The sequence below is a fragment of the Ambystoma mexicanum genome, chromosome 1p, assembly GCF_040938575.1.
Source record: "Ambystoma mexicanum isolate Mex_15411 chromosome 1p, UKY_AmexF1_1, whole genome shotgun sequence".
In the NCBI taxonomy this organism is placed as follows: domain Eukaryota; kingdom Metazoa; phylum Chordata; class Amphibia; order Caudata; family Ambystomatidae; genus Ambystoma; species Ambystoma mexicanum.
In genome coordinates this window covers 85,328,735-85,340,954 of record NC_090921.1, presented here as the reverse complement: position 1 = coordinate 85,340,954, position 12,220 = coordinate 85,328,735, and the positions used below count along the sequence as shown (strand labels likewise).

The 12,220-nt window shown below is 47.4% G+C and overlaps 1 protein-coding gene across 3 annotated transcripts in view; it reads right to left on the bottom strand.

The window, feature by feature from the left end:
- INCA1 (inhibitor of CDK, cyclin A1 interacting protein 1) overlaps window positions 1-12,220 on the bottom strand; it is a 1,084,285-nt gene that overhangs the window by 264,287 nt on the left and 807,778 nt on the right. The gene's annotated exons all lie outside the window — the stretch shown is intronic.

Below are 12,220 nucleotides of genomic sequence, written 5' to 3'. Positions count from 1 at the left end.
ACTAACGAGAACCATAGAAAAACCAAAACATTATATTTTCTTCATGAAAACGTTACTTACTTCTAAAACGAGTTCTTCATTATGAGTACATTTACTGAATTTGTAAACTGTAAATATAGCCGCACATATGCGGTATCTCTGTCTACAAACTAACAGCTCTGTAGAGTCATTTAAAAATATGGCATTGTTCCCCCTTTCCAAGAGCTGGAACGGGGAATCAATGCCTTTAGAACCCGGGTTAACAAAGCGGTATCCCGGGGTACTAAAAAAAAGTATTTTCCTTTATTCAATGGTACGCTGTGCTTGTCCCGTTGAATGAAGGAAAATACTTTACCAAGATGGACGCCATGGTTAAAGAAGGCGGGGCTCCGTACGGAGCCCCTCTTCTATGACCATGGCAGCTGTAAAAGGGAAGCTGCATTGGCAGGCGGCGCCACTGCCACCAACTGTCAGGTAAGTCGGGAGGGTTGTTGGGAATTTAAAATAATAAATTGTAACCGGGCGGGAGGGCGAGAGGGCGGGTGGGTGGGGGAAAGATGATGGCCCACCAAGGGGAGGAAGCCTGTGGGCTCTGTGGAACGTGGGCTGAGATTAACGGATTCAGCCTGCTATCCCCACAACCTGATTGGCTGCGAATATTCGATAGGACATTGCAGCACTGCATTTAGTGCATGCCAGCCTTGAATGTCAAACTCTATCATGAATGTTGTGGAACATAGAAAGTGGATTAATCTTTATTGAGAGGCCCCAACCAAATGCCCCACTTTATTCATATGTGAAGTATGTTTCTTCAATTACTACAAAAGGGTGCACCTGTGGGATGCAGGTAATCAACTGCTACCCTTAGAGACAGCCAACGATACTTGACACAGATCTTGCCACACATCAAGAACATTCCTTTGAACTGCACAGGTGGAAATGTACTTTCAAAGCCCAGGGATTGTGCAGCAACAACTTTAGATTGATAGCAAAGTGCGCTAATAGCCACTGTGGTAGGTCACAATAAGGATAAGGAGGCAGGATTTTAAGAAGTTTTATTCTCTCACGAAAAATACCTAATCTTCCCTAACTTCGGTACTTAGCCCTACTCTATAAAAGAATGTCATCAGGTTGGAAACATGGTTGAACACACATCAAGTTCTCTGTCCATACACCTATTCTGACCTACTTTCTATCCTTATGACTCCAAAAGAAAACAGAAAACAACCAAGACATACTTTGAAAGGGATGGCAGCTGGCTTCTGACCCCCACCCTTGTGTCTCTTCATCATAGGCCTTTCTGAGAGGTGGCGTGGCTTAAGCCCATGTAGAGAGACGTGACTATGTGAGGCTCCCACGGTGATCTTGCCTGATCCTTGCAGCGGCTTACTCCGGCAGCTCACTTCTGCTTCAAATTGCACCCCAGGGTTTGTGAAGGCACCACTTCGACCACCAGCTGCTTTCCGATGTGAATCAGAGCTGGTGAACCTTTTGAGCCGCGTTGAAGCGAGAGCCCCCTTGCGCTCCAAGATGGTGGCTGCATAAGGATGGAGCAACCTACGTGGCAGTCCTTGATCGGGATTGCCAGCTGGGGCCCAGACTGCCATCCTGACAACTAAGCACACCCCCGGAGCATTGCGGAACCGGAAAGTTGGTGAGGGATATGGCGGGGGACTTGCATGGCTGCGGTGGGTGAGAGCAGGCAGGGGAGCCCCACCGCTTCATAGCTGAACAATGGTACGGGTGAAGTCTGCTATAGGCGGTGCTCCCTCTGGTGCTCCTTCCCTGGGGCACATCCTTTCCCCCAGACATAACGCCATTCTTTGCCCAACGAGCACAGCGGGACAACTGAGGAGGCACGTGGAGGCCCGGCTGATGTGACCACTCACAAGTGACACACTGCTACTCACACTTACAACGGGGGTCTCTGCGGGTCTCCCAGCCTCTTGCCGTGACCAGATCTGGCACAACACCTACCTGTGCTAGGGAGGCCCATCATTTGACCCTGGTCCACCTGAGAGCCTTGAACACCAGACCTAGCTCTACCTGAATAACCCCATGTGGGGTTGGGTGCAGAGGGGCCCCGTCTCCCCGCTCAGCATCTACTTTCACCACAGGGCCCTCATCTTGGGACTGGCCTGCTCATCCCCCCGGAGGAATCCCCTCCTGGTTGCTAATGCTTTTGCCCCAAGACCAGGGGGCACTGCTCTCATAAGTGTATGCATAGTGAGGGGCTGCTGCCGACACTGCGCATGTTGAGATGGCTCAGCACGGCATTATCTGCTCTGTTTAGCTACCCGCACACCTCTGCCTCGCTCTGCTGCTTGCGTTGTGGGGAATTTCCCATGAAATATTGACAGACACTGCCTAACCGCCTGGTTCCTGCAATCCGCCTCAGCCAGATCCCCACACTGGCACACGCCGCTTCACTGGGACCTGAACAACTTAAATTGCATGTGTATTGCCAGCTGCGCACACCACAAACAGTCAAGAACCACCATCTGGCTCAACTGCGCCCCTGCAAAATTGGTTGATACACGCTTGCCTCACTCCTCCTGGGTTCCTGCTGGTGCACCAATCCTCCTACCCCTACTACGCTGTGCACAACTGAACTAGCAATCTAACTTTAGGCACTGGCACCACCCTCTGCACGAAATGTACAGCTTCTCAAGCCTGCCGGAGACTGTCATACGTAGGCGCCGGAACAAATACTTTACCTAGCTCGAGTGGCCAGGGCCTGTTGGAACGTACCACCTTCGCCCATAACCACCTAAGCGGTGCAGCACCAAAGATGTCATTTCACCAAAATGCCTGGGGTAGCGGAAGTGACATCACATGACCCTTGACCTCAGATGACATCACAGGAAGTGATGTCATTTGACCCCACCCTGTACGTGATATCATGGGAAGCAATGGAACACGACATTTCATCCCTTGACAAAACGAGAAGTGGCATCACATAGCATTGTTCCCAAATACACTACGATATCACTGTAATGTGATATTTTTCTTTATTTTAAAGCACTCAGACTGCCCACGGGCATCGAGGCTCTGTTACCGGCATCGTTTGTTTTTTAGTTGCGTAATTGTATTTCTTTTATTGTCTCAGTTGCGTATTTATAATGCGCTCAAAACACCCAGAGTTTCTAAGCGCGGACGGGGGATCGAACCTGTGTTGCTTCGTGTCGTCTTTCTTCCAAGGCGCGCATGTTGCCGCTGAGCTATCCTCCCGGGATGAAAGACCAGAATGAATCACCATAGGTATCATTAATAAGAGTGGGTATAGGCCCATATTACCAAATTACTGTGAATGCAAGCAGAGTTCCATGGCCAAATGATAATTATGTGTTATTATATATCACTTACACTTAAGAGCTTTATATAGAACAAATATACATACAATATTACACAAACTGTGTTGGTACTCATTGAGGTGTTTAAGAACAGACTAAATCAGTGACTCACCCCCTGAAGTGTGCCTGAAATAAACCTTTAATGAGTCTATTAATTATTGTTTAGAATTCCAGAAAGACTAATTATTTTGTATTCCTATTCTTTCTTATTTAGGGTCACTGCTGAAAGTGTTAGACTTGTGGAACCCTGTTCTTTTTAAAAAACATTTTTTAAAGATCCCTGAACAAGAAAGCCAGCCACTGAGCCACATGGCGCTGGCCACAGCCTAGGAGCTTGCATTAAAGGAAAAGAAAAAGAAACATATTTAGTTTTTTTTTAGGGGTAGCAAGGGAAACCACATGGGTAACAAGGGAGACCTCAGGGGTCACAGTTGCGAGCCCTGGTGACCCCTAAATGACGTCCCTGTGCAGCACTTGCTCCCTCCTCAGGGCCCAGGAATGTCACCTACGAAAAACAAGGGTTAGACATCAATCACGGACTCATTCGCTGGGCAGAGGAAGCAGCGCAAACCCACTCAGGCTGAAGAAGGCAGGAAACATGGGCTGTTAGCCCCGACACAAAACTCTCAAGAAGACCAAATCCTTGCCGCAATTTCCGTTCTGCGGTTATCACTGGAAACCAGAATCGTCAAGGTCAAAGTTGACGTCCAACTCCTTCGTCAAGATCTCAGACAAATGTCGGAAAAGGTCACAACTGCCGAACTAGGGCTGAAGGACACCGTAGACACCACCAAAGATCTTGTGGCACGGGTGAAGGAGCTGAAAATGAGGAACACTGCATTAGAGTCTTGTGCAGAAGATGCCGAGGGCAGATCCCGCCGGAAAAACATTTGTGCACTTGGACTCCTGGAGGGAGCTGAGGGGCCAGATCCCACAGTGTATGTCAAAAACATGCTTCTGCAGGAAATTGGGCCTGGCAATCTCTCGCAGGGCTTTGCTGTGGAACGCGCCCATCGCTCACTCTAAAAGGGACCCCCGCCTGGATCTCACCCAGTGATAGCCAGGATCCTGAACTTCCATGATAGAGAAGTGAACCTGAGGCACTCTAGAGAAGGAGGCGACATACAGAGGGAAAACTCCAGTATCGCAATATATCTTGACTATACTCCCACCGCTCAAAAAGCCAGAAACGCCTTTGTCCCGATAAAAGCTAGACCCCGACAACTGGGCCTCAAGTATATGCTGCTATATACCCTGCCGGGCTAAAGATCCTCTACAACAACAAATTGTTTTCCTGGACAGTCCTGCAGCAGCCACCATGTGATGGAACACAACAATCTGGCCCATAACAATGACACTGACACCTGAATGGACACCCAGCCGCACCAGCTTGCATTACGCCTGTTGTTAGTTAGTCACTAAACAACGCTTTGTAGTTATCGCAATGCATAAGGGGTCTCAGTTGTCCATGCTGAGCATCTGTGCCGCATCATTTGGTGTGCATATTAAGTTGCCAGTCATATTTACTGCTAAAACTGCCCTAACAGTACTTTTTTCTGTTCTGTGGGAGCAGGAGACCTAATTACCTCCTGCTGGCCTTAACTGCCCACCTCGAGTTGACACTTGGAACCGGCCCGTTGCTGGTCCCCCTTACCTGGTACTCAATGGTCGACCCTGCCCTTGGCAGTACAGGCATGCCTGAGCAATGTACCTTTGCTGGGCAATGTTATAAAGTTCAGTTAATGGTGTTGTTGCTTTTTTCTTTTGTTTCTTGTTGTTTACTCCATGCATTTTGGCTCTTAAGGTGTTGCTACTGTGGGGGCTGTGAAGGGGGAAGGGAGAGCCCAGGGTTGGTATGCTCTCTTGCGGCATATATGGGTGGCTGGGAAACTGGTTCCCATACACTGCTGGTGTCTTTGTCATATGAAACATGCTTGACATCTTGGGGTGTGGTTGCTGGAATTCCTGCTGGTGAAGCCTTCCACGCCATTTACCCATGGCCCCAATTAAAATAATTACCTGGAATGGCCTTGGGTTGGCATCCTATCTCGGTAGAAACAGAGTGAAATCTTACCTGAAACACAAAAAGAAAATCTATACAATTAATCCAGGAGACCCACAGGAGGCGATCTTCAATCGCTGGGGTGGGACAGGGTACATGGCCAAATTCTCCAAGTACACTAGGGGAGTTCTCACGTGGATACATGGCTCAATACCATTCCAATTATTAGAAGTAGACAGAGACAAAGAGGGACGATATGTAATTTTGCAAGGTACCTTGAACATAGGGAAAGTTGTATTGTGAATTCTTACTTTCCAAACCATCATATCCCATCCCAAGTGCAGTGATTTCAATTGTGTTAGGGACGCAACGCTTGACAGATCCCCACCCCGTGGGCCAGTCCCCTGACACTGTTGCCTTATCTGCAGCACTAAACAACCTGGACTTGGTGGGCGTCTGTCGGGAATTACACCCACACACCAGAGGTTACTCGGCCCCACATGATGGCCCCACATGATCTGCATACCAGACTAGATTATTTCTATGTCGGACTGGGGCAGTTGACTGAACTATGTAGCGTAAAATATCTGGGTCACTCTATATCTGACAAAGCCCCTCTGGTGATCGAGTGGAATGCTACATACCCCAGGCCCCCATTCCGACCTGGGGTATGCCGACAGGTACCTTGACTGACCCAGTCTTTAAAGAAGCACTCCAGTTATCCCTGGTGGATTTTCTAGAACAAAATATTGGCAGTGTCGAGAAATGGGGCACTGTCTAGGAGACAATGAAGGTGGTTACCAGAGGTGAGGTGATAGCAGGCGCTGGAGGTATATGCAAGACACTGAGAGCAGACCTAGAAGATATGGAGAATGAAATTAAGACACTGGAGGCCTGCCACACAGATAAGCGGCCTGATGAGGTGAAACTAGCAGTGATTCGGGCCCGTTGCCTTGAGGCATGGGAAAGACTCTCCAAGTTTAAAAACAGCCCGTTCGCATGCATAAGGGGACAAACCTGGAGGACTGCTAGCATGGGGCTGCAAAAGGGAACACCCTAAACCCCTAACAACGGCACTTCAAGACGAGTGCGGGGTCCTTTGGAGATCCCAACTCGAAATAAATGACATCTTTACTACATATTATACTGGACTATATAGTCATAACAGACAGGTCCCCCAGAGCAATATAGCGGAGACACTTTTGCTGTTTTTGCTCCCACGGCGCACACAAGCGCAGCAGTCCCTTCTGACCCAGTTATCTCTCAGGAAAAAGTCTCTGACGCAATAGCTCCCGGTAAAATCTCCAGGAACGATCCCCTGGAATTCTACAAGACCTACATCATCACCCAAGCTACTCTGCTACTCAAGGTTTTCGAGGAAGTTTATGACTCAGGTATGCTCCCGGCTAGCATGGGGGAAACCCTGAATGTGCCTATCCTCAAGCATGCTAAGCCAATGGACAAATGGGATTCATATTGCCCCTTGGGTATGCTAAATTATGACGTTTAGATACTTACGACAGTGTTATCGGTGCGTCTCTACAAGGTCATTGCCTCCCTGATAAATACAGACCAAACAGGGTTCATACCAGGACGTAGCACTGCCCTGAACATACGCAGGCTACAGCACATCATAGACTAAACTGACTCTTGCGATGAGAGCTATGTGGTGGCGTCCTTAAATGCAACCAAAGCCTTCCACTTGGTCTTCTGGGAATGTTTGCTTGCCTCACTGCAGAGCTTTGGAATGGGGAAAAGCTTTATTCGCTGGGTGACCCTGCTATACACTTTCCCAGCCGCAAGGGTTAAATCTGATAAGCAGATCCATGAAGCCTGGGATATATATCGGGGGACCCGCCAGGGGGGCCCTTTATCACCCATGCTATACATATTGGCCTTGGAACCTCTGGCAGTCTACCTACGCCAGGAATACCTGGGTGCGGGCTTCTTGATAGGGGGAACCCGACACTTAATATCGCTTTATGCTGACAACGTCCTGCTTTACCTGTGTGAGCCGCTCCATAACCTGTCCATGGTACTGGATGTACCGGACAGCTGTGTAGAACTGTTTGGAATTGTCTTTAATAGACAGAAGTCTTTCCTTTTCACCTTGGCTGGTCTCTGCAAGGTCGAGCAGAGCCTCACTGCCAGACTTGGATCTTGCGTGGGAGGTGCACTCCTTTAGATACTTGGGTATACACATCAAACATACATCGGAAAACACACATACTCTCAACACCCTCCGGGTCATGGAGGGTCTCAAGGTGTCCATGGCCCTCATTACGGGTCCGCGGGAAACCGTGACGGTAAAACCGGCAAGAAGCCGCCGGTCCTGTAATGATTTACCGGCGCCTGACTTGCCGGAAACACCAGAGCATTACAGCCCCGACGGTCCGGTAAGTCAGGCGCCGGTAAAATGTTGATCCCCATTCCTATATGGGAGTGGGGACCACAGAAGCACTGCCACCGTTAATAACGGTGCTGGTGCTTCTGTGAAAATCTGCAGGCGGGTGCCGTTCCCCGCTGCCAGGTCTGACCCTGACGGGCAGTACGGCACCCGCCCGCAGACTCGTAGTTTGCCGGTCTGGAAACCAGCAGCGTTGTTTCCAGACCGGCAAACTTGTAATGAGGGCCCATGTTCTTTTGGTCCCGGTTGCCGCTGTCACTTATGGGCAGGATTGCAATTGTGAAGATGATTGTTCTCCCTAGATTCCTGTACTACTTCACAAATGTTCACTACTACATCGGAGCACAGTTCTTTCGTCTTCTAGACAAGCAAATTAGAGACGTTCTCTGGGGCCTGATTCATCATAGAATCTCCCTACAGGTATTATGCCTACCATAAAGTGAAGGTGGTACACGACTGTTCCAACTGGAACTCTACTACCTGGCTGCCCAGCTAAGTCCTGTATCAAAATGGCTCTCTTATGACCCCACCTATGAGTCAATATTACTTCAATACCTGGTCACACCTGCTCGACTGAAAGAGATCCTATGGCTCCCGCCTGGCTGCATGAATGCCCTTCTACTTATTGTGGTTCTTGGTTGCAAAATATGGTCACGGGCATGGAAACTACTTCATGTGGGCCACCCCTAATCACCTAATGCTCCCATAATGGTGGATTTATGTAAAACCAGGGAAGACCTGGCAGCTATTTGGCACTGGGAGACATGGGCATCTTTACATGGGGTGACCTGTTCGCGGACCGGACATTTAGTGAATTAGACAACCTAACCCAACAAACAGGGCTGCCTAGAGGACAATTTCTGGGATATATGTAAGTCAAAAGAGATGGCAGGGGTGGCTGGCCGAACCCGAGGAAACAGAGCGGATGGCCTTAATGTACATGCTTGATGGTTTCTGAAAACCTGTGACTAGACAGTACGGCTGCTTATTAGGCTGTTCAAAAGCCCAACACCCAAATGTGAAGGCATCTTGGGAACCTGAAAAAGGTGTTACGATTACTGACCATGAATGGGAACTTGTACTCCATTACCCTAAGAAAGTCTCCCAGAATGCTAGATTTAGGTTACTTCTCATTAATGTACTACACCATACCTATATGACTCCCAGCAGAGTGGCCAAGTTTAATAGGAATAAATGCCTGTCCTGCCCCTGGTGTCGCCAGGACGGTGCAAACCTCATCCACATATTTTGGAACTGTTCCAAGATACAGGTCTTCTGGTCCCGAGTATAACACGCTTGCAGATCAGCTGGTATCGCCAGATATAACTGGAATCCGTTGGAGTGTTTGCTGGGGGCATAATCTAGGAGGAGGGAAATTAGACATATCACCAGGTTCATGGACCTAGCCTGTATCCTCGCTAAACGCTGCATTGCCATGTCCTGGCGACACCCAAGAGGCCACATTACAAACTGTGGTACTCAGAACATGAGACTTGGTGTGAAGCCGAGACAACGGTGTGGGCTGGATCATTACAGGACTTGGAAGATTCCCAGTCAAGAACCTATAGTCTTGGAAAGCACTTGTTCCATTTCTCCGAGGACAAACCCCCATGAACCTCTATCTGATGCTATTTCACTTTTTTCTGTCAAAGTGTAAACTACTTCTGCCCCCCTGCCCCCTTTCCAGGAGCTTACTTTTGTACCGCTGACATTGTCCCCTGGTCACCTGACTAGACAGACACCTTCTGTCACCCCTGCCCTCGCGAGGTTGATTTCTTCAGCACACCCTGTACAAGAGCCTAGTTACTAAGCTCAGAGAATTTGACCTTTGCTTAATTTTATTTGTTTTTGGTTGCTTCATTGATATAATACACAGCAACTTGTTGCACAACAGCATTTGCCCAAATGTAAATTGCGTCTGTTCATTGCTGTTGTGACCTAATGTTGTATTGTTACCTACTTTAAATGCCAATAAACACATTTAAAAATAAATGACTTGTGTACTTCTAGCATGCCTTTTCTAGGCTCCAACAAAGTCTCTTTGGCTTCTCCTTTAAAGTGTATTTCTCACAGTCTGTCTCACTCTCTCTTTTCGGACGAGACGTTCTTCTGTTTTGCTTCTCCAACCTGGGATCCTTTAAGTCTCTTTCTCCCCACTCTGGGGCTTTTCAATATTCTCCTCAATTGGGGCTTGTGTCAACCTTTGTCTTTCCTTCTTTCCCCACAGAGGTCATTGTCTCTTCCTCTGTTACCACTCTTGGGTTTCACCGTATTTTCCCCACTCCTAGGCTGTCCTGTCTCTCTCTCTCCACTCTGGGGCTTCTCGGTATGTTCTCTGTACGTTCCCCGCTCCTGTGCTTGTCTCAGTTTCTCTCCCCACTCCGTTTCTCTCCCCAATGGCTTTTCTGACCATTCCCTGCTCCTTGGGCTTTCTCTTCTCTCTAATCTTGGGTTTCTATGATCCTTTTCCTCGCCAGGGTTTGTCTTTCTCTGTCTGCCACCTTGAGGTTTCTCTGTGCCTTCTCCACTGTGGGACTTATGTTTCTTTGCTCTCCCATGCCACCCGGCTCCTGTTCCGGCGAACCTGCTGGTGTTGGGCAGCGCTCCTAGGGATGGCTGTGCAGTCTGCACAATGTTCCTCTCTCATCAGAGCCGCTGAAGCTAGTTGTCCACTGGGCTCTGCTCTGGCCGATGGTTTTCCTTCTATCCCGGTCTCTCAGGTTGAGGACCAGTGGGTGGCTTCACCTTGGGGCCTGTCTGTCCTCGGCCATCTGAGGTTCTCAGCCCTCAGTCATGGTGTGGCACCTGACAGCACCGGTTCCCCATCTCTGAGGCCTGTCTGGACTCACCAGGTCCACATTGTGGTGCAGGATGCCTCATTTTGTGTACTTTCTTTACTGCGGGGCCACACCCCCATGTGTGCTCTGTAATGCTCTTGAAAGTGCAGGCTTTGTGGATGCTCTATTGTGCTTTGCTACTTAGATGACGTGCCTCCCAGAGACTGTTCTTTCAGCTTAAAATGTTTCCTAGGAGGTACTAAACGTGGGTCCCCATTAGGGAGAGATAGCCAACTCCCTAGATTACTCACACCACTTTCCCAAAAATAAAATGTTCTGCAGTCATTTAAAATGGTGCCTCGCTGCAGCACTGTAACAATGTCCGGAAAGCCAAAGGACTGGAACCAATTGATATGTTATTTGGAAAATATCGATAAGCTTAGAAATATTATGAAATGTCCACTTTGAAAACTACACAAGCCAATGTATTCACTTGTGATTTTATAACCAAAAAGCTATGTTTCTTTTTCCAACAAATTTCAGAAGCAAATGGACTCTCCTTTCAACAATATATGTCAGAGAAATACTGAGATACCCTTGTAAATGAAAATAGAGGCCTAATGTAAATACAATTGTTGTTATAGTAGTTATAGTATATATTAGACTTTAAAATAGGGAATGCATTACTGTTTTGCATGGTCAGATATGGTATTCTCATATGGCTTCCCCAAAGCTAGATTGTTGGTAATTCTTCATTTGGCCTGGTGACAAGCGGAACTAATGTTCAACCCATGATTTGCAGTGCTGATGGGCGATATCCCAGGAGATTAGCTTGTCATTCGGAGAGAAACAGACTAATTCCTCTTATACCAAATAAACACATTTAAGTGCCTTTATCATGGATCACCTGTTCAGAGCCTCTGAGTAAAACTTGTTATGATGTTCCTGCCACTCATATGGACACACCTTGAGGGACATATTCATAAGGAACAATGCATATTACACTCCAGCAGAGCTAAATCCACAGTCGTCTAAAGAGATACATTCTAAATCATTCATATGCTAGGAGCTGTTTTTCACACTCACAGGCTTCAAAGGGTCGGAATGCACTTAAGCTTTGCCCTAACGAAATAGTCTTCCCATTAAAATGCCCTAGCCGGAATTCATGAGAAGCTTTGCAAGCAAAAGAAGCCCCTATCAAATTATCTAAGTCACTCATTAGCTACAGGCAAGTCCGTACATGTTTTCACAACTCAAAGTCAAAAACAAAGATGTACACTTTGTATTTGAAAACGACATTTCAGATGCAAAACTACCATATTTTGACATAACTCCACAACCATAGAATCAAGAGTAAAGGTGTTATACAACCGTGAGGGTCTTGTCTACGAAATGATACCAAATGAGACATTTTACTGTATATTATTAATTGATCAAATTACCAATATCAACAAACCAAGGAGAAATCCAAGCCATCAAACTGCCTCAAACTTAAATGCCTGAGTGCGAAATATAAAGGAAATCCATCATAGAAGCCAAGAAAAAGGCATTGGCACAAATGATAGCTCCCACAGCTTATTCTTCCAAAGCTCTTTTCAAGTTTTTACATGAGCAAACAAACTGAGTTTGCAAATCTGAGACTTTCCTTCACACTATTGAATGGTGTAATGCGATACAAACATACTTCCACGCTAAATTTACA